At 39.6% G+C, this 25,150-nt stretch overlaps 1 long non-coding RNA gene and 1 pseudogene across 1 annotated transcript; both read right to left on the reverse strand.

Moving 5' to 3' along the window:
* Positions 1–20,541: 20,541 nt before the first annotated feature.
* On the reverse strand, positions 20,542–20,660 carry LOC128646208 (uncharacterized; annotated as a pseudogene).
* A 3,969-nt stretch (positions 20,661–24,629) lies between these two features.
* LOC128636479 (uncharacterized) lies at positions 24,630–25,085 on the reverse strand. The gene is made up of 3 exons (XR_008398699.1): positions 24,958–25,085; positions 24,791–24,877; positions 24,630–24,703 (listed from the first exon to the last, which is right to left on the reverse strand). It is a non-coding gene; the product is annotated as an uncharacterized LOC128636479 (long non-coding RNA).
* Between the last annotated feature and the right edge of the window lie 65 nt (positions 25,086–25,150).

The following is a 25,150-nucleotide window of genomic DNA, read 5'->3' on the forward strand; positions in this document are numbered from 1 at the left end:
GTTCCATCGTTCAAAATGGAAACTATTCGGACAATTTTACCCATGATCCAAAAGGGTCAGTACATGACCACAGTGGATTTAAAGGATGCTTACCTTCACATACCGATTCACAAAGATCATTACCGGTATCTAAGGTTTGCCTTTCTAGACAGGCATTACCAGTTTGTAGCTCTTCCATTCGGATTGGCTACGGCTCCGAGAATCTTCACAAAGGTTCTGGGTGCTCTTCTGGCGGTACTAAGACCGCGAGGAATTGCGGTAGCTCCGTACCTAGACGACATTCTGATACAAGCTTCAAGCTTTCAAACTGCCAAGTCTCATACAGAGTTAGTACTGGCATTTCTAAGGTCGCATGGATGGAAGGTGAACGAAAAGAAGAGTTCTCTCTTTCCACTCACAAGAGTTCCCTTCTTGGGGACTCTTATAGATTCTGTAGAAATGAAGATTTACCTGACAGAAGACAGGTTAACAAAGCTTCAAAATGCATGCCGTGTCCTTCATTCCATTCAACACCCGTCAGTAGCTCAATGCATGGAGGTGATCGGCTTAATGGTAGCAGCAATGGACATAGTACCCTTTGCACGCCTACATCTCAGACCACTGCAATTGTGCATGCTAAGTCAGTGGAATGGGGATTACTCAGACTTGTCCCCTACTCTGAATCTGGATCAAGAGACCAGAAATTCTCTTCTATGGTGGCTTTCTCGGCCACATCTGTCCAGGGGGATGCCATTCAGCAGGCCGGACTGGACAATTGTAACAACAGACGCCAGCCTACTAGGTTGGGGCGCTGTCTGGAATTCTCTGAAGGCTCAGGGACAATGGAATCAGGAGGAGAGTCTCCTACCAATAAACATTCTGGAATTGAGAGCAGTTCTCAATGCCCTTCTGGCTTGGCCCCAGTTAACAACTCGGGGGTTCATCAGTTTTCAGTCGGACAACATCACGACTGTAGCTTACATCAACCATCAGGGAGGGACAAGAAGCTCCCTAGCAATGATGGAAGTATCAAAGATAATTCGCTGGGCAGAGTCTCACTCTTGCCACCTGTCAGCAATCCACATCCCGGGAGTGGAGAACTGGGAGGCGGATTTCTTAAGTCGTCAGACTTTTCATCCGGGGGAGTCGGAACTTCATCCGGAGGTCTTTGCCCAAATACTTCGACGTTGGGGCAAACCAGAGATAGATCTCATGGCGTCTCGACAGAACGCCAAGCTTCCTCGTTACGGGTCCAGATCCAGGGATCCGGGAGCGGTTCTGATAGATGCTTTGACAGCACCTTGGACCTTCGGGATGGCTTATGTGTTTCCACCCTTCCCGATGCTTCCTCGATTGATTGCCAGAATCAAACAGGAGAGAGCATCAGTGATTCTAATAGCGCCTGCATGGCCACGCAGGACTTGGTATGCAGATCTAGTGGACATGTCATCCTGTCCACCTTGGTCGCTACCTCTGAAACAGGACCTTCTGATCCAGGGTCCCTTCAAACATCAAAATCTAATTTCTCTGAAGCTGACTGCTTGGAAATTGAACGCTTGATTTTATCAAAACCTGGTTTTTCTGAGTCAGTTATTGATACCTTAATACAGGCTAGGAAGCCTGTTACCAGAAAGATTTACCATAAGATATGGCGCAAATACTTATATTGGTGCGAATCCAAGAGTTACTCATGGAGTAAGGTTAGGATTCCGAGGATATTGTCTTTTCTACAAGAAGGTTTAGAAAAGGGTTTATCCGCTAGTTCCTTAAAGGGACAGATTTCAGCTCTGTCCATTCTTTTACACAAACGTCTGTCAGAAGTTCCGGACGTTCAAGCTTTTTGTCAGGCTTTAGCTAGGATCAAGCCTGTGTTTAAAACTGTTGCTCCACCATGGAGTTTGAACTTAGTTCTTAATGTTTTACAGGGGGTTCCGTTTGAACCCCTTCATTCCATTGATATCAAGTTGTTATCTTGGAAAGTTCTGTTTTTAATGGCGATTTCCTCGGCTCGAAGAGTCTCTGAGTTATCTGCCTTACATTGTGATTCTCCTTATCTGATTTTTCATTCAGACAAGGTAGTTCTGCGTACTAAACCTGGGTTCCTACCTAAGGTGGTCACTAACAGGAATATCAATCAAGAGATTGTGGTTCCATCTTTGTGTCCTAATCCTTCTTCGAAAAAGGAACGTCTGCTACACAATCTAGATGTAGTCCGTGCCCTGAAATTTTATCTACAGGCAACTAAGGATCGTTTATTCTGGTCAGAGGAGAGGTCAAAAAGCTTCGGCTACCTCTCTCTCCTTTTGGCTTCGTAGCATAATATGGTTAGCCTATGAGACTGCTGGACAGCAGCCTCCTGAAAGAATTACAGCACATTCTACTAGAGCTGTGGCTTCCACTTGGGCCTTTAAGAATGAGGCTTCTGTTGAACAGATTTGCAAGGCTGCAACTTGGTCTTCTCTTCATACTTTTTCCAAATTTTACAATTTTGACACTTTTGCTTCTTCGGAGGCTGTTTTTGGGAGAAAGGTTCTTCAGGCAGTGGTTCCTTCCGTATAAAGAGCCTGCCTGTCCCTCCCGTCATCCGTGTACTTTAGCTTTGGTATTGGTATCCCATAAGTAATGGATGATCCGTGGACTGGATACACTTAACAAGAGAAAACATAATTTATGCTTACCTGATAAATTTATTTCTCTTGTAGTGTATCCAGTCCACGGCCCGCCCTGTCACTTTAAGGCAGGTAATTTTTCCATTAAACTACAGTCACCACTGCACCCTATGGTTTTCCTTTCTCTGCATGTTTTCGGTCGAATGACTGGTAATGGCAGTTAGGGGAGGAGCTATATAGCAGCTCTGCTGGGTGAATCCTCTTGCACTTCCTGTTGGGGAGGAGTTAATATCCCATAAGTAATGGATGATCCGTGGACTGGATACACTACAAGAGAAATACATTTATCAGGTAAGCATAAATTATGTTTTTTCTCTTATCTCCCCTCATTTAGAAGTATTGCAGCCAACTTTAGAAATGCCATGAAAAAATGTCATGTTACACCCTGACCAAAAATGTTTATGGCTAAAAAAGGTCTAAAACTTGGGGGTGGGGGGCAGCAGAGTTTTGAGTGCCTAGGGCAGCAGAAAACCTAAATACGCCACTGGGTTCCACTGTTTAAGTACCTACCCCCTTTAATGGCCCATAGAAGGGTTAGAAACCTCCATGATCATTTAGTCAAATCAGATGTAGGCCCCAGTAAGGGGAGTGTACAATCCCATATAGGTGGCAAGAATTCGGGTTCATACCCCTGTCTTAATTGCATGAGTTGCAGCTCAATTATAAGAGGGACATTTTTCCATCACCCACATAATGGAAAACAGTTTAATATCAATGGATTCTGTACTTGTGAAACAACTCATGTAATATATTTAATCAAGTGTCCTTGTTCCCCTGTATATTTAGGGGAGACAACCTGTAAAGTCAGAGAAAGGATGAGCCAACACCGCTCCAACACACGGTGTGGGAATACAGAGGCTCCGGTTTCAAGCAATTTTATAGACAAAGGTCACAGTGTTAGCCAGATGAGGTGGCAAATCATTGATCACATACGTATAGAAAGAAATGGTTTGGATAGGGAAAAATGACTTAAACAAAAAGAAACATGGTGGATTCACAAACTTGAGACCCTGGTCCCCAAAGGTTTACAGAGACTATGATGTCTGTATATTTGTAATTATCATATCTTTATACAATCTTTTTGTAAATATTGGATGATTTATAAGTGAAAAAATAAGCAACATTAAATTGTAGTTTGGATATATCAATATCCTTATAAATTGATATGTATGTATATATAATTAGTTGGATTACTTGAAACACAAGCTGCCCCAATATTATGCCAGGTCTCAGGATTATCAGGTGGATCTAACAGATGCACTAGTGGTTCTCTGCTCATACAATCTGATTTACATCATTCACCATTTGTGTCCAGGGTGATAGCCAGAATCAAACAAGAATGTGCTTCAGTAAATATGATTGCACTGGCTTGTCCCCGCAGGACATTGTATGCAGATCTGATTAAAATGTTTTTCTGCCTGCCTTGGCATATTCCTCTTATAAAGGACCTTCTTCCTCAAGGACCCGTCTTTCTTTAGGATCTCAAAACTAACTAACTAACACTGAACGTCTATTGCTGTCCCAAATAGGTTTAGTTGATAACCTGGCATATATATCACAAGATGTGGAAAACCTCAAAAACGTTTTATTCTGGTGGATACCATTAGAATTCATTTCGGATTCCTACAGTTTCCACAGGATGGTCAAAAGTAAGGTTATTGACCAGTTTTCTTATAGGTCAGAACTTGAGTGCTGGATTTCTGTGTTTGTACAGATTCAGATATGACATGTTTAAGAAAAAACAAGATTATAGACAACATCAGTCACAAGAATGACTAGGATTCTTACCTGTGCTATACATGCCAGAAACAACACTACAGCACTGAAACAAGAGAAATAACAAAAAAACATCTCCTATTAAAAAATTGATTCTCTCAGGAAAGACAGGAGATGACCTCTCCTGAATCCCATATGTCATATATGATACAGAAATAATTAGGAGGTATTGTATTTTTATAAGCAAATTATATATTTAACCCGTAGAAAGAACAACAATTATATATATATAAATCCTCTAAATGAGAAACAGTGGCCACTCTTGGACCACTAAATTTAAAAATAATATATAATGGGGCATAATAGGGGATACCTAAATGGGCAACTTTTGAACCCTTGAGGTATAATGGTAAGGAATATAAAGATATATAAATTGCCCACAGGTGTATTGTCTGTTATCTGCCAAATCTATGGGAACACTCGGAGAGAACTCAGGGGCCCACTATATAAAACAATAGAACCATTAACCAGGAGGTACTACAGTTACTTTACTAATGCAGCAGTATGAATAGAGTTTTGGTAATAACAATATATATATACATTAATAAAGGGTAATAGTAGCCGTAGACCATGAGATAGGTAATCTAGAGATCAAAATTAAGCCCAGTGTAACTATATCACAATCTACAAACTGAAAGTAAGTAATACTGGTAGTTTAAATGCAATTAGTCTTGGAACAAGATATAAATACATTTGGGGATGAAGGGTAACATCCGAGTATGGGTAAGCCAGCATAAAATCTACCACTCTGCTATAATAAGAGTAGAATGTAAAAGGTCCAGTGTAAAATATACTGGAGTTATAGAGAATGGAAGGACTGCAAGCTGTAGGTGGATTTGCTACAAATCTGTATGTAATCTGTATATAGAGCGGCCTCAACATCACCATAATAAACAATACCAAAAACATAATTTATGCTTACCTGATAAATTAATTTCTTTCATGGTGGTGAGAGTCCATGTTCCATTACTCCTGGGAACAAATACACAAGCTGTAGAGTCCACAAATAATAATAAAAAGGGTGGGATCTAAGAAACATCTTTTTTCACTGAGAAAAGGAAATTTATGCTTACCTGATAAATGTATTTCTTTTACGATATGACGAGTAAACGAATTTCATCCTTACTTGTGGGATTACGCCTCCTGGTCAGCAGGAAGTGGCAAAGAGCACCACAGCAGAGCTGTATATATAGCTCCTCCCCTCCCTCCCACTCCAGTCATTCGACCATAGTTAGGAAGAGAAAGGAAAAGCCAAGGTGCAGAGGTGACTAAAGTTTAACCAAAATAAAAACCTGTCTGAAAAAATTGACAGGGCGGGCCGTGGACTCGTCATATCATGAAAGAAATACATTTATCAGGTAAGCATAAATTTCCTTTTCTTTTACAAGATATGACGAGTCCACAGATTTCATCCTTACTTGTGGGATACAATACCAAAGCTACAGGACACGGATGAAAGGGAGGGACAAGACAGGAACCTAAACGGAAGGCACCACTGCTTGAAGAACCTTTCTCCCAAAAACAGCCTCTAATGAGGCAAAAGTATCAAACTTGTAAAATTTGGAAAAAGTATGAAGAGACGACCAAGTTGCAGCCTTGCAAATCTGTTCAACAGAAGCATCGTTCTTAAATGCCCATGAGGAAGCCACAGCCCTAGTAGAATGAGCCGTAATTCGTTCTGGAGGCTGCTGTCCAGCAGTCTCATATGCAAGACAGATGATACTCTTCAGCCAAAAAGAAAGAGAGGTAGCCGTAGCTTTCTGGCCCCTACGCTTTCCAGAAAAAACAACAAATAATGAAGATGATTGACGGAAATCCTTAGTCGTCTGCAAGTTAAACTTCAGGGCACGAACCACGTCCAAGTTATGTAACAGACGCTCCTTCTTAGAAGAAGGATTAGGACACAAGGAAGGAACAACAATTTCCTGATTAATATTCTTATTAGAAACAACCTTAGGAAGGAAACCAGGTTTGGTACGTAAGACCACCTTATCAGAATGGAAAATAAGATAAGGAGAATCACATTGTAAAGATGAAAGCTCAGAAACTCTGCGAGCAGAAGAAATAGCAACCAAAAATAAAACTTTCCAAGAAACAACTTAATATCTATGGAATGCATAGGTTCAAACGGAACCCCTTTTAGAACAATAAGAACTAAATTCAAACTCCAAGGAGGAGCAATTGGTCTAAACACAGGCCTGATTCTAGTTAGAGCCTGACAAAAAGATTGAACGTCTGGAACATCTGACAGACGTTTGTGTAACAGAATAGACAAAGCAGAAATCTGTCCCTTTAAGGAACTTGCTGACAACCCTTTCTCCAATCCCTCTTGGAGAAAAGCTAAAATCCTGGGAATCCTAACCCTACTCCATGAGTAGCCTTTGGATTCGCACCAATAAAGATATTTACGCCATATCTTATGGTAAATATTTCTAGTAACAGGGTAACGAGTAACCCTTGCTTGGACAACGAGTCAGAGAACCCTTGCTTGGATAAAATCAAGCGTTCAATCTCCAAGCAGTTAGCTGCAGAGAAACTAGATTCAGGTGATGGAAGGGTCCCTGAATGAGAAGGTCCTGCCTCAACGGAAGCTTCCACGGTGGCAGAGAGGACATGTCCACCAGATCCGCATACCAAGTCCTGCGCGGCCACGCAGGAGCGATTAGAATCACTGAAGCCCTCTCCTGTTTGATCCGAGCAATTACCCAGGGAAGGAGAGCAAACGGTGGAAACACATAAGCTAGGCTGAACGACCAAGGCCCTGCCAAGGCGTCTATCAGTTTGGTCTGAGGATCCCTTGATCTGGATCCGTATCTTGGGAGCTTGGCATTCTGACGAGACGCCATCAGATCCAATTCCGGTCTGCCCCACCTGAGAATCAGAGCGGCAAAGACCTCCGGATGAAGTTCCAATTCCCCTGGATGAAACGTCTTTCTGCTCAGAAAGTCTGCTTCCCAGTTGTCCACTCCTGGGATGTATATTGCTGACAGATAACAAGAGTGAGCCTCCGCCCACCAAATTATCTTGGATACTTCTGTCATCACTAAGGAACTCCTTGTTCCTCCCTGATGATTGATGTAAGCCTCATGATGTTGTCCGACTGAAACCGGATGAATTTGGCCGAAGCTAACTGAGGCCAAGCCTGAAGCGCATTGAATATCGCTCTTAACTCCAGAATATTGATTGGAAGTAGAGATTCCGACCGAGTTCACACACCCTGAGCCTTCAGGGAATTCCAGACTGCACCCAACCTAGTAGACTGGCATCCGTTGTCACTATCACCCATGAGGGTCTGCGGAAGCACGTCCCTTGGGACAGATGATCCTGTGACAACCACCAAAGAAGAGAGTCTCTTGTCTCCTGATCCAGATCTATCTGAGGAGACAAATTTGCATAATCTCCATTCCACTGTCTGAGCATGCTCAGTTGTAGAGTTCTGAGATGAAAACGAGCAAACGGAATGATGTCCATTGCTGCCACCATCAATCCAATTACCTCCATGCACTGAGCCACTGAAGGCCGAGGATTGGACTGAAGGGCTCGGCATGTATTCATAATCTTTAATTTTCTGACCTCCGTCAAGAAGATTTTCATGGATACAGAATCTATTACAGTTCCCAGGAAAGGAACTCTTGTCTGTGGAATTAGTGAACTCTTTTCTACATTCACCTTCCACCCGTGAGTCCTTAGAAAGGACAGAACCATGTCGGTATGAGACTTTGTTAGTTGATAAGATGGCGCCTGGATCAGAATATCGTCCAGATAAGGTGCAACTGCAATGCCCCGTGGTCTGAGAACCGCCAGCAGAGACCCTAGAACCTTCGTGAAGATCCTGGGTGCCGTGGCCAGCTTGAAGGGTAGAGCCACAAACTGAAAATGTTTGTCCAGAAAGACAAACCTTAGGAACTGGTGATGATTTTTGTGGATAGGAATGTGAAGGTATGCATCCTTTAAATCCACGGTAGTCATATATTAACCCTCCTGGATCAATGGAAGAATTGTCCGAATAGTCTCCATCTTGAAGGATGGGACTCTGAGAAACTTGTTTAGACTCTTGAGATCTAAAATGGGTCGGAACGTTCCCTCTTTTTTGGGAAACACGAAAAGATTTGAGTAAAGCCCCTGTTCCAGAATTGGAATGGGACAAATTACTCCCATAGTGGAGAGGTCTTTTACACAACATAAGAACGCCTCTCTCTTTATCAGGTCTACAGACAATCATGAAAGAAGGAACTTTGCCCTTGGGAAGGAATTTTTGAACTCCAGTTGATACCCTTGAGACAAGATTTCCAGTATCCAAGGATCCTGAACGTCTCTTATCCAAGCCTGGACAAAGAGAGAAAGTCTGCCCCCTTCTAGATCCGGTCCCGGATCGGGGGCCGCCCCTTCATGCTGTCTTGGGAGCAGCAGCGGGCTTCTTGGGTTGTTTACACTTATTCCAAACCTGGTTAGTTCTCCAGACGGTCTTGGCTTGTGTAAAGTTCCCTTCCTGTTTAGAAGAAGAGGATCAGGGGACTCCCTTGAAATTTCGAAAGGAACGAAAATTACTCTGTCTACCCCTCTGCTTATATGTTTTATCCTGAGATAAGATATGACCCTTACCTCCCGTAATGTCAGAAATAATCTCTTTCAAGTCAGGTCCGAATAGAGTCTTCCCCCTGAAAGGAATAGACAAAAGCTTGGATTTAGAGGACACATCCACAGACCAAGACTTTAACCACAAGGCTATGCGCGCTAGAATGGCAAAACCAGCATTCTTAGCCGCTAACTTAGCGATCTGAAAAGCGGCGTCAGTGACAAAGGAATTAGCCAATTTTAGTGCCTTAATCCTATCCATTATTTCCTCTAAAGAAGTCTAAGTCTTCAGAGATTCTTCCAAAGCATCAAACCAAAAAGCAGCCGCAGTTGTAACTGGTACAATACAGGCCGTCGGTTGTAAGAGGAAATCTTGATGAACGAATATCTTTTTTAGCAGACCCTCCAACTTTTTATCCATAGGGTCTTTGAAAGCCCAGCTGTCTTCAATAGGAATAGTTGTACGCTTAGCTAATATAGAAATAGCTCCCTCCAACTTAGAGACCGTTTGCCAAGAATCCCTCACGGTGTTAGCTATAGGGTACATTTTCTTGAACATAGAGGAAGGGGAGAATGGGATACCCGGTCTTTCCCATTCCTTGGTAACAATCTCCGAAATTCTCTTAGGAACCGGAAAGGTATCTGAGTAAGCAGGGACTTCCAGGTATCGGTCCATCTTACACAATTTTTCTGGCGGGACCACAATAGAGTCACAATCGTCCAGAGTCACTAAAACCTCCCGAAGTAACAGGCGGAGGTGTTCAAGCTTAAATCTAAAGGACATGACGTCCGAATCTGTTTGGGGCAATGCACTACCTGAGTCAGACAGTTCCCCCTCAGACAGAATCTCCTTACCCTCCAATTCAGAGGACTGGGAGGGTACATCAGAGAAAGCCATCAAAGCATCAGAAGCTACAGGGACTCCCTGCGTTTCTGGCCTGCTACGTTTGCCTTGTAACACTGGTAACTTAGACAAAACCTCTGTGAGGGTAGATGACATAACTGCAGCCATATCCTGCAAGGGGAAGGAAGCAGACGCTGTAGAAGATGGCTTAGCTTGTGTGAGCATTAAAGGCTGTGACGCTTGAGGAGAAGATTGCGGCAAATGCTGAACCTCATTGGTTAGAGAATCATCTTTAGACATATCTTTATTAAAAAATTTCTCTTTACATTGTAATGCTCTCTCAACACAATTGTCACATAGAGTGACAGGTGGTTCCACAATGGCATCCAAACACATGAGACATGTACTTTGCTCCATGTCTTCCATAGTAACAGAAGCAAGGTACAATCTTATTCAGGTCCCTTCTAACGAACAAAACTATTAACGTAGTATATAATAGTATACTGTTCCTTTAAATAGTAAACGTTTTAATAATTATCGTGTACTGTGCCTTTAATAATAATAATAATATATTAAGCCCCAAACGAAGTTTGACAAGTTTAACAAATAACAGTAATAGTATACTGTTCCTTCAAATAGTAAACGTTTTAATAATTATCGTGTACTATGACTATAATTTATATTGAGCCCCAAACAAAGTTTAACAAGTTTGGTGATCTAACACAAAAGCTCTGAAAGCTTCACATGGGCCCCGTTTAAAATTAACACTTCAGTCACCCAGCCACAGCTCTGCTGCGGCTCCTACCTGCCTCCGGATGACAATCGAACTGCGTGTCTAAGGATACTTGCAACGCTCGTGAAGAACGCTGTTAGGAGCTTCACCAGTACACTTATAATATCCACCGGGCCTTAACTGATACGCAACAGCGCTAGAAAGCGCACAAATGCAGCCCCGCCCATTGTGGACGTTAACCAACACGGAACCCGAGAGCAAAAAACGGCAAAAGGCCTTTATACACAGTTTGCCCGCAGAGTGTTACACCTATCACAGCCCCAGCGTCAGCCACAAATTCATCCTCAATAAAGGCAAAGCCCGCTATCATCTATCTTTAAATAGAAACCTAAATGTCCCAGCGCTTCTGGCTAAAACCTGCCTGACTGTCTGGGAAGTATAACCAATGTATGGCTTTATCTGTTTAGGAAAAAACCCTTTATCATAACATAGCACAGTTAGTTCTGAGTATCTGCTACAAGCCCCAGAAATAAAACTGCACCTACCTCCATTCTGAGTAACAGCATGAAATCACTCACAGTGTCCAGAGGTCCACTATCTCCTCCAGAGGTCCTGTGGATAAGAAAAGGTCTTAGGTAAATTCACTAAGTCCATCTCCAGGCAACACCAATAGGGGAGGCGTAGTGAGAGTAAAATCCCACAAGTTCCCAGCAATTAGTCTCCAGAATTTGCCCAGAATAAAAATAGTACACTTAGGCACCATTTAAAAATAAAAAATTCTTGATTGAAGAATCTAAACTAACACCTCACTTTACCTCTTCCTATCACTAACACAGGCAAAGAGAATGACTGGAGTGGGAGGGAGGGGAGGAGCTATATATACAGCTCTGCTGTGGTGCTCTTTGCCACTTCCTGCTGACCAGGAGGCGTAATCCCACAAGTAAGGATGAAATCCGTGGACTCGTCATATCTTGTAAAAGAAACTAAATCCACAACCCCAATAGAGCCTAAAAAAGGCAATAAAAATTAAAACAACAGGTAAAGACAAATTAACCTGAATCAACTGGCTGAAGGACATCCTAATAAAGGCTGCCTCAGAAGAAGCAAAAACATTAAGTGTAAGATTACAAGTAGAGTGGTATTTAACGCTCCCGCTTAAGATTTAACTACACTAGAAGTAATCTTTTTGCGCGCGTCAGGTAGTGCTCGTATTACAAGTTGAAAGTAAACATGTTTTAAGACAAACGATAGAGCAAGGACTCTTTCTTTTAGGAAGCTTTCTAAGTATTTGTACCAGTCCTCAAAATTTAATGTCACCAGGCTTGATATGTAGACATTTATATAACCTGTAAAATATCACATTGTCTATTATATTGTATTGTACAATTATATTTAAAATAATAATAAAAAAGGGCTTACCTGCATATTGCAGATTGGACACCGCCCCTCAGTACCTACACCCACCATACTCAATTTTTTGCCACCACCATTGCCGTTTTATAGACATAAAGCTATTGACAAGAATGAAAGTAGAACCTAAACACCAATGTGAACATAAACAAGTTAACAAGAATGTTAAAGTCAAAAGCATTAGATAAACATAATAAGAAAAGAACCACAGTGTACAAGAAGTTTAACAACAAAAAACATGAAATCAATATTGTATAACAAGTGGTATTTCTTTAACTTAAGCTCAGTAAAGACAAGGGGGGAAAAACCTGTAAAACTGCTAATAAGCAATAAACAAACATTTTGCAACATCAGCAACTAAGGCAAAGTTGCAATAATACTTAAGATCAAGGCACCACTTCAGATTCAACAAGATGATCATTGTCTTGTGAGGCCATTTTACATTCTTCCCCTTTCCTACCCCAGACCAGGCTTGTTAGAAGGCTCTTCTCTGTGGTTGTGAATTCTGACATTGGAGTGTCTATACCTATTTTCCAGGTCTTTCAATGTTTTAATTATATTAAGTTGATCTAATAAGGAATTTGGAATCTCTTCTGACAAGTCATCAACCTTTTCTTCTAGTTCAGCTGTTCTACCTCCAATATCCATGAGATCTTGTTTGAGATCAGCAAGTGTACATGAAGCTCTTTGTGGAACTTTAATTTCCTTAAGAAGTTCTTCTGTTGTTGCTCCCGGAACTGGAGCAGATAAAGTGGAGTAATCATAATAATCCAACTCAGGAGGGCGTGACATAGACTGATGTTGTCTTTTCTTGGTCTGTAATATTGCTAAAAAATATTTAATTGTTTCGATTTTAATTCTCATAGATTCTTAGGAGGGCTCCATTTGAAAACAGAGCAAGATAAAAATATAAACACTAGAAGACACCATGGACAGCAAAAAATAAATATATATAGATAGATAGATAGATAAATAGATAGATGCAGGAACACGGCACACTCCAACAGTTCAATCACCTGGTGCTCTGCAGAAAATATGTATACACGATCACTGGATGTTACCCACGGCTGGCAGCCATAAATCCTGGGAAATCCAAAAAAGCAGGCAGACACAGGATTTCCTCAATCGCCTCTATTCAGCAAGGAAAGGCTAATTTCTCAATGGAAGCCAAACAGACATACAGAGAACACACAAGACCCTCCCCTATATACCAGCATGACTTAGTATGTACCAATCAGAAAGCAGCAACTACACATCTCAATCTTATAGGTAACACCTGTGCACAATACTGAAAGCATGGTACACAGGTGTTACCTATAAGATTGAGATGTGTAGTTGCTGCTCTCTTGCTGAATAAAGGCGATTGAGGAAATCCTGTGTCTGCCTGCTTTTTTGGATATCACAGGATTTACGTCTACCAGCCGTGGGTAACATCCAGTGATCGTATATATATATATATATATATATATATATGTATATATATATATATGTATATATATATATATATATATATATATATATATCTTACTGTATGTTGAGCTCTTTTGCTGCATAACCTTTGTCACAAGCCCGCCGCCTCAGCTCCGCTTGAGTCTGCTGCCTCTGCTCCACTGGCCGTTGCCATGACCGTGTGGGGTTGTTGTGTGGCGTGCGGCAGAGACGTAATTTCCGCATGCCACAAGTACCACTCTAATTGTCAGTATGAGCACCTGTGCGCCATTCTTGGTACGAGCCTGCATCTAATTAAAGCACCTCCCTTCATATCATAGTTGCCCAAGTATAAGTTTGCCTCTTTGTACTCCTGGGTGCTCTATTTGCTTGTGTACTTATATTGGATTGCCTGCCTGTTGCTGAACTCTGCTCTGCTTTGTGACCATCCCTTTGCTTAACTCTTTGATACTCAAAAAGATTGGACTGACTGCCTGCCTGTTGCTGAACCCTTAGTTCTGAGAATAAACTAAGTTATGAGATTGTTCCTTATCTTTCTACTTGATGCTGGGATAAGAAGACTGATATATTCGGGAGGTCACTTTACATTCCACGATACATGACCATAGTCCTAAGCTGGGCCACTACTCCTAGTACCCCTCCCGGCACATTATGATATGGACTCTTAATACTGACCCTGAGTTTGAAATCAGGATGTAGCAAACCAGGGGCAGTGATGGTCATTTTAATATCAGTTCCCAAAATAGGGGCAAGGCTTGGGACAAAGTTCCATAACCCCATTTGGGTATGGGCCTCACAATGGGGTTACAAGTCTGATATATGGAGATTACATCAACAGTTAAGATATAAGTTTTTTACTCAGGGGTTGAGAGGCCAAGACGCAAAAGTGAGCTGGGACTCACGAATTGGCTTGCAACTCCATGTGTAAATCCATGCATGAATATATGTACATACTTAGCACACAGTATAGTCCTCCGGTGCTTTTTTTTTTTTTTTAAGTGTATATACGTGATAACATGTTTTAGTTTTATGTACTAAGAGTATGTGGTTTTGTAACACCACTAAGGTGGAACTCATCCTAGTTTACAAGTACTGGCATGGACCTTTTAGCAGTAGGGATATATTCGGCTACCTGTTCGAAAATAGTTTATACAGATGATGCTGAGCTGACTAGAATCCTTTTATACTAGGGTCACATTTTGAATCTGTTACTATGTAAATACGGAGGTCAGGTCAAGACAATGTGTAATGCAGAGTGTATGTTATGGGGTGGCAATGTCCACGAAATTGCGTTAAATATGATCTAGATATGACCACCTCTGGTGCATTGTGTATATAATCTGTAATCCCCAATGTGGGCAACAAGTAGAATGGTAAGGTATGTGGTTACCAAGGTAACTAAACTAGCTCGTAAGATTTCCCTACAGTTGACAAATTTTCACATACGATTCACTTGATGTTTTGTAGTGTGCACAACTACATCTAAGGATATAGGTTATGAGTGAATACGATTGGGTTGAGTCAACCTAGAAATAAGGTGCTTGTATGGATAATAGCAGTCACCATGGCAACGAAGGAAGCCATACCGCTTTTTACACTCTTTATTTAAAGTTTTGCTCTGACACTATGACATAAAATTACTAATAGTACAAAAATTACACAGTTTGTTGCTTTATCCGTATAGCACGTTATGTATAGTTTATATTACTTAGGAACTTGTTAGGATACATAATTCATGTATACCCGGAAGTGACATTTTTTCGCCACTTCCGGTTGCACGAGACACTGGAACGCAAACATGCGTTCCAAGCACTTGTTTGGCACCACAGACACGGTATGAGATTGGTATTGTTTATTGTATTCACTATAAATTGTGTATTTGTATTTACATTTGACAAGCTGATGAAGGGGACATTGTCCCCAAAAACGTTACATTAAAGAGTGATTTTCTTTGTTTAACCCCTTAACGACCAACGACGTATGGGGTACGTCCTGCAAAAAAATGCAGTTAATGACCAAGGACGTACCCCATACGTCGTTGGTCTTTGAAAGCAGTGGAAGCGATCCTGATAGCTTCCAGCTGCTTTCATGTTATTGCAGTGATGCCTCAATATTGGTGCGCGCGTGCACGAGAGATCTATTAAAATAGCATCAATATGCTGTAGATCTGGAGGGTGGGAGAGAGGACTGGGGAGGGTGGGATTTTAAAATCAAGGCATCTGGGAGAGGGTGGGGGGTTGGATGTTGAGGGGGGGCCAGCTACACTACAGAAATAAAGAAAATATTTACTAAAATAAAAATATTAAAATACATTATTATTTTTCAAACTGGGTACTGGCAGACAGCTGCCAGTACCCAATATGGTGCACAATAAAGGCAGAGGGGGGGGGGGGGGGTTAAAGAGCTGTTTGGGGGGGGGATCAGGGAGGTTGGGGGCTAAGGGGGGTCCTACACAGCAGAAGAATTATTATTATTTTTTTTAAAAAAACTAAAACTTTTATTTTAGTACTGGCAGACTTTCTGCCAGTACTTAAGATGGCGGGGACAATTGTGGGGTGGGGGAGGGAAGGGAGCTGTTTGGGAGGGATCAGGGGGTTGGATGTGTCAGGTGGGAGGCTGATCTCTACACTAAAGCTAAAATTAACCCTGCAAGCTCCCTACAAGCTACCTAATTAACTCCTTCACTGCTAGACATAATATATGTGTGATGCGCAGCGGCATTTAGCGGCCTTCTAATTACCAAAAAGCAACGCCAAAGCCATATATGTCTGCTATTTCTGAACAAAGGGGATCCCAGAGAAGCATTTACAACAATTTGTGCCATAATTGCACAAGCTGTTTGTAAATAATTTCAGTGAGAAACCTAAAATTGTGAAATATTTAAAGTTTTTTTTTAATTTGATCGCATTTGGCGGTGAAATGGTGGCATGAAATATACCAAAATGGGCCTAGATCAATACTTGGGGTTGTTTACTACACTACACTAAAGCTAAAATTAACCCTACAAGCTCCCTAGATGCTCCCTAATTAACCCCTTCACTGCTGCGCATAATACACGTGTGGTGCGCAGTGGCATTTAGCGGCCTTCTAATTACCAAAAAGCAACGTAAAAGCCATATATGTCTGCTATTTCTGAACAATGGGGATCCCAGAGAAGCATTTAAAACCATTTGTGCAATAATTGCACAAGCTGTTTGTAAATAATTTCAGTGAGAAACCTAAAGTTTGTGAAAAAATTTGTGAAAAAGTGAACATTTTTTTTTATTTGATCGCATTGATCGCATTTGGCGGTGAAATGGTGGCATGAAATATACCAAAATGGGCCTAGATCAATACTTTGGGATGTCTTCTAAATATATATATATATACATGTTAAAGGATATTCAGGGATTCCTGACAGATATCAGTGTCCCAATGTAACTAGCGCTAATTTTGAAAAAAAGTGGTTTGGAAATAGCAAAGTGCTACTTTTATTTAGTGCCCTATAACTTGCAAAAAAAGCAAAGAACATGTAAACATTGGGTATTTCTAAACTCAGGACAAAATTTAGAAACTATTTAGCATGGGTGTTTTTTGGTGGTTGTAGATGTGCAACAGATTTTGGGGGTCAAAGTTTGAAAAAATTGTTTTTTTTTTCATTTTTTCCTCATATTTTATAATTTTTTTAATAGTAAATTATAAGATATGATGAAAATAATGGTATCTTTAGAAAGTCCATTTAATGGCGAGAAAAACGGTATATAATATGTGTGGGTACAGTAAAGGAAAATTACAGTAAGAGGAAAATTACAGCTAAACACAAACACCGCAGAAATGTAAAAATAGCCTTGGTCCCAAACGGTCAACAAATGGAAAAGTGCTCTGGTCACTAAGGGGTTAAAAGACCTGAGAATGCAATCTTTTCTTGTATCGTAGCACTTTATCATTGCACCCAGACGGATGTCTATAGGCGGGTCGGACTGAAGACAGGTTTGAGATATAGATAGATATATATCCTCAGCTCCGCTTGAGTCTGCTGCCTCTGCTCCTCTGGCAGTTGCCATGGCCGTGTGGGGTTGTTGTGCGGCGGGCGGCAGAGACGTAATTTCCGCATGCCACAAGTACCACTCTAATTGTCAGTGTGAGCACCTGTGCGCCCTTCTTGGCACGAGCCTGCATCTATTTAAAGCACCTCCTTTCATATCATACTTGCCCAAGTATAAGTTTGCCTTTTTGTTCTCCTGGGTGCTCTATTTGCTTGTGTACTTATATTGGACTGCCTGCCTGTTGCTGAACCCTTAGTTCTGAGAATAAACTAAGTTCTGAGTTTTTTCCTTATCTTTCTACTTGATGCTGGGATAAGAAGACTACTGGCCAGGATTGGTCTGATAAGGAAATATCCCACGAACATTACAACCTTTTTTTAAAGCATTCTCAGGCAGTAAGTATAGGTATACCTCAGAGATATTGCGGGATCGGTTCCACACCACCGCAATAAAGCGAGTCACACTATTTTTTTTATTACCCAGTGCATATAAAATATATATTCACACTATACTGTAGTCTATTAAGTAAGCAATAGCATTGCGTCTAAAAAACAATGTACATATCTAAATTAAAAAAATAAATTTATGCTTACCTGATAAATGTATTTATTTCTTGACATGGTGAGTCCATGGATCATCATCAATTACTGCTGGGAATATCACTCTTGGCCAGCAGGAGGAGGTAAAGAGCACCACAGCAAAGCTGTTAAGTATCACTTCCCTTCCCACAAACCCCAGTCATTCGACCAAGGGAAAGGAGAGAAAGGAAGTAACACAGGGTGCAGAGGTGCCTGAGGTTTAAATACCAAAAAACTGTCTGAAAAACAGGGCGGGCCGTGGACTCACCGTGTCAAGAAATAAACACATTTATCAGGTAAGCATACATTTTGTTTTCTTTCTAATGACACGGTGAGTCCACGGATCATCATCAATTACTGTTGGGAATCAATACCGAAGCTAGAGGACACAGATAAGGGGGGGACAAGACAGGCAACCTAAACAGGAGGCACCACTGCTTGAAGAACCTTTCTCCCAAAAGAAGCCTCAGCTGAGACAAAAAACATAAAATTTGAAAATTTGGAAAAATTATGCAGAGAGGACCAAGTAGCAGCCTTGCAAATCTGTTTCCCAGAAGCTTCATTCTTGAAAACCCAAGAAGCAGAGACAGTCCTAATGGAATGAGCTGTAATTCTCTCAGGGGGCTGCTGTTCAGCAGTCTCATAAACCAAACGAAAAATACTTCTCTCCAAAGGGAAAGAAAAGTAGCAGAAGCTTTCTGACCTTTACAATTCCCAGAGAAACAAACAGAAGACTGGTGAAAATAGTCGCCTGTAGATAGAAAATAAGAGCACGCACATCATCCACGTTTTGCCACCAACGTTCCTTATGAGAAGAAGGACTAGGGCATAGAGAAGGAACAACAATTTCCTTAAATTTTCCTATCCGAAACAACTTAGGAAGAAAACCTAAGATAGTACAAAAAAAATCGCCTCATCAGCAAGTAAGATAGTACAAAACAAATCGCCTCATCAGCAAGGAAGATAAGATAAGATAAGGCAAATCACACTGTCAAGCTGAGAATTCCGAGACTCTCTGTGCAGAAGAGATGGTCTTCCAAGATAACAAATCAACATCTATGGATTGAAAAAGCTCAAACAGAGCCTGCCGCAAAACTTTAAAAACAAGGTCAGGCTCCAAGGTGGAGCAACCGACTTAAACACAAGCCTGATTCCGACCAGGAACTGACAAAAAGAATGCACATTTGGCATGCCCGCCAGATGCTTATGTAGCAAAAATAGACAATGCAGAAATCTGACCCTTCAGGGTACTGACTGACAAACCCTTCTCTAAATATTCTGGAGACAGGACCAAAATCTAGGAATCCTGACTCCACTCCAAGAGTAGCCCTTGCATTCTCTAGAAACTGGCCTGCAAGCCTGAGTCATGGTCTCAATGACCGACTCATAAAACCCATGCTTAGACAAAACCAAGTGTTCAATCTCTAAGCAGGCAGCATTAGAGAAAAGAGATTTAGATGAAGGAAGGGACCCTGCTCAGAAGGTCCTTCCTCAGAGACAGTCTCCAAAGTGGAGAGATGATATTACCACTAAGTCTGCATACCAGGTCCTGCGAGGTAACACAGAGGCTAATAGAAACACCGCCAATTTTTCCTGTTGAATACGAGCAATGACTTGTGTAAGACGCACAAACAGAGAAAAAAAAGGTATGCCAGACTAAAATCCAAGAAAAATGCCAGCATCTATCAGGGAGGTCAGTGGATCACTTTACCAAGACTCATACCTAGGAAACTTGGCTTACTGTCGAAATGCCTGAAGAAGCCAATTCCGGACCCCCCATCTGAGGGTTTACCTAGAAAACACCTCCGGAAGAGGACCCAATCTATCTGTTCAGAAGCCAATAGTCCACCCTTGAAAAATGGAGGACAGACAGCAATAGTGGGCTTCCGCCCACTGAACAATCCAAATCACCGCTTACATGGCTAAGCAACCCCTAGTTCCTCCCTTGTGGTTGAAATAACCCAATCAGGTGATAATATCTGACTGGAACCAAGCTAAGGATGACTGAGACCAAAAGCCCAAGCCATCAGAGCATTGCAAATCGCTCTCTACTCCAAGATGTTAAAGAGAAGAGTAGACACTTCCGAGTTCATAATCCTTAAACAAGACCAATACAGCTTACTAGCCCAGCAGATTGGCATCGTAATCACATTACCCAGGAATATCACCAGAAGCATGCGCCCTGAGATAGATACCCCTGAAAAAAATACTACGGGAGAGAGTCTCATGACTGATCTAGATCTATCTTTTGAGACAGATCTGAAAAATCTCCCTTCTATGTAAAATAGCAAAGGAAATTAGATCCATAGGAACCATTAGACCAATTCCCACCTATATCAAATCACTTAAAAGCAAGGAAATCAGCTGTAGCTAGATCCGAATTCCCCATGTACTGGTAGCAAAGAGACTAAGCTAGCTACCGGACCACTAGGGCTCGCTGTTGGACGGACAGTAGACCAGAGAGAAGTAAGTCTCACCTAAATCGAGAATATATTAAGGACCAAGCATACCGCACCTGGTGTTCCCAGATGGTCTCCCATTCAGGTACTGATCAGGCCTGACCCTGCATAACTTCCGATATCAGACGGAATCGGGTGCATTAAGGGTATAGTGGCAGTAAACCCAAATAATGACCCTTGTGGATGGAACAAAGGACCACTACTCCAGATTCATTACCCCTCCCTAGGAAAGAAGATTGGACAAGATCTCTTAAAAGAGAGTCAACTTGCAGTAAGGATGACACCTGAACTATATATTGTCCAGAAAACAACCCTTGCAATATCCCAAGACCTAAATATCTGTCTAGGATGACGAAAACTCAGATTCTGACCTTCAATCTCGAGTTTCTGAGTTAGGTGAGGTAAATACCTAGATCCTGTTCCCAAACTGGGACAGTGAATGCCACTCCCAGTGAGGAAGATCCTGAACATCCAGTTCAAGGAAAGCCTCATCAAACTTGGATTGCAGAAAGAGAAATCTGCCCCTGGATTGGACTCCAAAAGGCATGACGGAGCAAAAAAGGGAAAAGGAAACTATCCTTCAGTCTTACTCTCTTGACATGTGGTAGAAATAAATCTCTTTCACCCTTACAGTCAGAGGATAATTCTGCTAGACCAAGTCCCAACAAGGTCTCAACCTCAAAAGGAGACACCAGAAGCATTGATTCGGAGGAAATATAAGAATTAAACCTGCAACTGCAGAATTATAAAGCCTAAGCTGTACCACTAAACCACAGGAAGGTTACACAGCTGCCAAGACTGCAGCCTCAAAGTCCGGCGGCTATTATAGCAAGTCTAATAAGACAAGGAATTGCTCCAAAAGAACAATTAAACCTCCAGATAGAAAAGTTCCCTTCTACTTAGGACATCATGCATTTAAAGGAGTCATCTTGTAGTATATAGCGGATCTTGGTTAGCGAACTTGGTGCTCTATCGCAGATTTATAGATGACATCTTTATAATATGGAAGGGGGATCTCGAATTATTTGACCTGTTCATAGAAGATTTTAGTAGCAGTGAATTTGGTTTGATTTTTACCTTTGAACAAAATAAGCTTACCCTTAGCTATTTGGATATTAATATTGAAATTATCAATCCAGTAATTCATACAAAAACACATTTTAAAAAAGTTGAATCAAACAATTATGTATATAGTGCAAGCTGTCACCACAAGAAATGGTTAGAGAATATTCCTATTAATCAATTTACTAGAATCAGAAGAAAAAAACTGTACTAGAATTGAGGACTTCAATGAACAAGCTATACATTTAGAGAATAAATTCCACCAAAAGGGCTACAATAAAGAATTTATAAATAAAGCTAAACAGTTAGCAAGAAATAAAAATAGAAAAGATCTATTACAATGGAAAATAAAAACTCCACAAAACACAGAACTACTATGGGTACCTTTTACTACAGATTATAATAATAGTCATAATCAAATCAGGACTATTTTAAATAAACACTGGTACATTTTGCAACGTGATCCCATTATTGGGGAATTACTCCCCGAAAAACCAAATGTTATCTTTAAAAAAGCCAAAAACTTGAAAAATATTCTAGCTCCCAGTACTTTAAGAAATTCAAAAACAACAAAAAAGTATAGCCAAAAAGATTTATTTCGACAAGAAACCATAGGATTGTATCCATGTATCAGTTGTAAGGCCTGTAGCTTTAGTACTAAGACCAAAACAGTGACGTCCAATATTACAAATGAAGAATACGAAATAAGAGATTGTATTAGATGTTCAGACAGAAATGTAGTTTATTTAATCCAATACCCATGCAAGAAACAATATTTAGGGGAGACTACTCGTCCCCTCAGAGATAGAATTCACGAACATCTATTAAATATTGAACATGGCTTCAAGGGCCATCTTTTGTCAAGACACTTTAAAAAATATCACAATCAAAATACAACAGGCTTTAAATACTGGGGTATAAGAAAGATATTGGGAGATTGGAGAGGTGGTGATCTAAATAAAAAACTTCTACGTACAGAAGCAGAACTAATCTTCAAATTTAAAACATTAGAACCTATAGGTTTAAATGCTGAACTTGATCTTAATTCCATTATGGAATAGAATATGTTAAAAAATAAAAATCCTTTTAGAAAATATCACCTTGTTCGTTTGATAATCATATATATGTGCATGTGTATATTCATATGCATATATATATATGTATATATTTTAAAGTAAATTCAGAACCATTATTATCCATTCACTTTTCTTTTGTATATCTTTTAAAGCACTTTTGTCCAGTATCCACTTGACGTCTTTACATACATATGTATATGTTTATATGTATTTCAAGAGATGAAGAATTATCACCATTAAGATTGCACTTTAGAAACACTGATAAATACAAAAATGTAAAAGTATCACTTTTAGTTACACATTAGGGGCTCTATTTATCATTCATTAATTACGACTTTCAATTCTCCTATGAACTCGCCGCATCTCGCCCTTGCAAAGGCGCACATGTGCGCCAATATTTATCATTAAACCAGTAGTATTTTATCGCTGATTTCCATTGTCGAGATGCGGCGGATTATTGATAAATCTCGCCACAATTTTTAAAAAATGCGCCTTATTTATCATTAAAACAGCTTTCAATGTCGATTATTTCGAGCCAATAATGTTAATATCATTTTTTTTTATTTTATTTTTATCCTTTGTTTTTTAATAACTAATATAATACTTTTCTAAATTTTTTAATCCATTTGATTATTATTTTTTTTTAATAAATTTTAAATCCATTTTAATATAATCTGCCTTGCATTACATCAATTTTACTTCCTCAATATTTATTTGAATTGACAAATATTCAATATTGTGTTTGTAAAATATTGATTTTTAAAATATATATATATATATATATATATATATATGAATGTATATTTTTTTAGTTCATAGCTGACATGATCCAAGCCCCCTTGGCATGACCCACATGACTATTTCTAAAGTGTTTCTATGGACAGTAAACTATTGCCATTCTACCTTTATTAATATTAATATAATTTCACATTTCTTTTCTGGTGAAATGTCTTTTTTGTAAATAATCTTATTTTAAACTAAACATACTTCATATGCTAATTTCATGGCTGCCTCTTATCACAGGCTTTTGAAATATCTTTTCAAAAGAGTTTGAAATTACACGTTGGCCATATAGATAACACTCTGTTCAGGCACTGGGGTTACTACACAATGCTAATGCAAGAGAATAGATAATAATCAGTGATAGTCATTTCATCAGTGAGCTGGAAGAAGTCCAAGGTAACCACAGATAAAAAAAAAAAAGTGTATTAATATAAATGAGTTGTTAATGCTAAACATTAAACTCACAAATAAAGTGAATATCAATCTTTTGCAAACAATAAAAAAAATAGATTGTAGACTGTCCCTTATTCAATCTCATACATTGTTATATTGATTTCAGTGTTATGTTTATAATAATTTATAAGGACACCAATACACGGTTAAACATAAATATTTATTTTTTATCACAAAAATAAAAATAAAATTTGGTCACATTATGATAAATCAAATTGTATTGTTACATTTTTTCTATTTTAAGGCGCATTTCATGCAAACTTGAATAGTTTTCTTTCAGTCCTTTTTCAGCTTTCTTTAATATCTCCAATAACTGTTTCTTGTTAATCAATATGTTTTGATCTTCAGGTACTGTATAAAATAAAGAATAAGGTTATTCTTATGTATTTTTAAATCCATATATAAACACATGTCTGATATACTCACCCCAGTCATAATTAATGGTATCAGAGGAATCATTTGAACTATTTTCATCATGCACCTCTCTGTCCACCTCTTCTTCTTGCATCACTGTATAAAATGAAATTTTAGATTTTACTCCACTTGTATATATTAAAAATAATTCATTATCCTTTTTTTTTTTATTTCTTTCTCTCTATATATCTATCTATCTATCTCTCTCTCTCTATTATATATATATATATAATATATTCGGTAGTACAATATTCTGTTATCACTAGAATTTTTCTAATATATTATTACTTACTATCTTCTAAATCGTCTTCCTGCACAAGCACTTGTTCTATTTCATAATCTTGTACCACTTCTTCTCTCTCCTCATTATTTGCCTCTCCATCTTGACGGTAATTCTCAACCTGAATTTCTGCATCATCTATGTATAACAAAACAATGGTTTACATTTCAAATAAAATTATTTTTTTATTATAAATGCAATAAAAAGTAATACAATTAATTTAACCTTCCAAATTCGGATTCTGAAGTTCTTCTTCCTCATTTGACTCATTTTCAATAATAGGCCTTGCCCTACGTTGTTGCCTTCTTATTACTTAAACACAAAAAATGTTCATTTTATTGCCAACATTGTATGGATCTATATATATATAAATTATTACAATTTATAAATACCTGGAATATCATTTCCCTCCCTGTCCATAAACACCCTTGGCAAGGGGTCAGATTCTCCACCAGAACTTGAGGAATTGTCATCAATTGGACAGAGATATCTCGGTGCTCTACGGTTTTTAACTATTTAAAAATGTAAACAAATTAGTTGCACTTTCCATATTATATGTAAAATCATATGTAATCTACAATTTAA

This window comes from Bombina bombina, chromosome 1 (genome assembly GCF_027579735.1).
Source record: "Bombina bombina isolate aBomBom1 chromosome 1, aBomBom1.pri, whole genome shotgun sequence".
Lineage (NCBI taxonomy): Eukaryota > Metazoa > Chordata > Amphibia > Anura > Bombinatoridae > Bombina > Bombina bombina.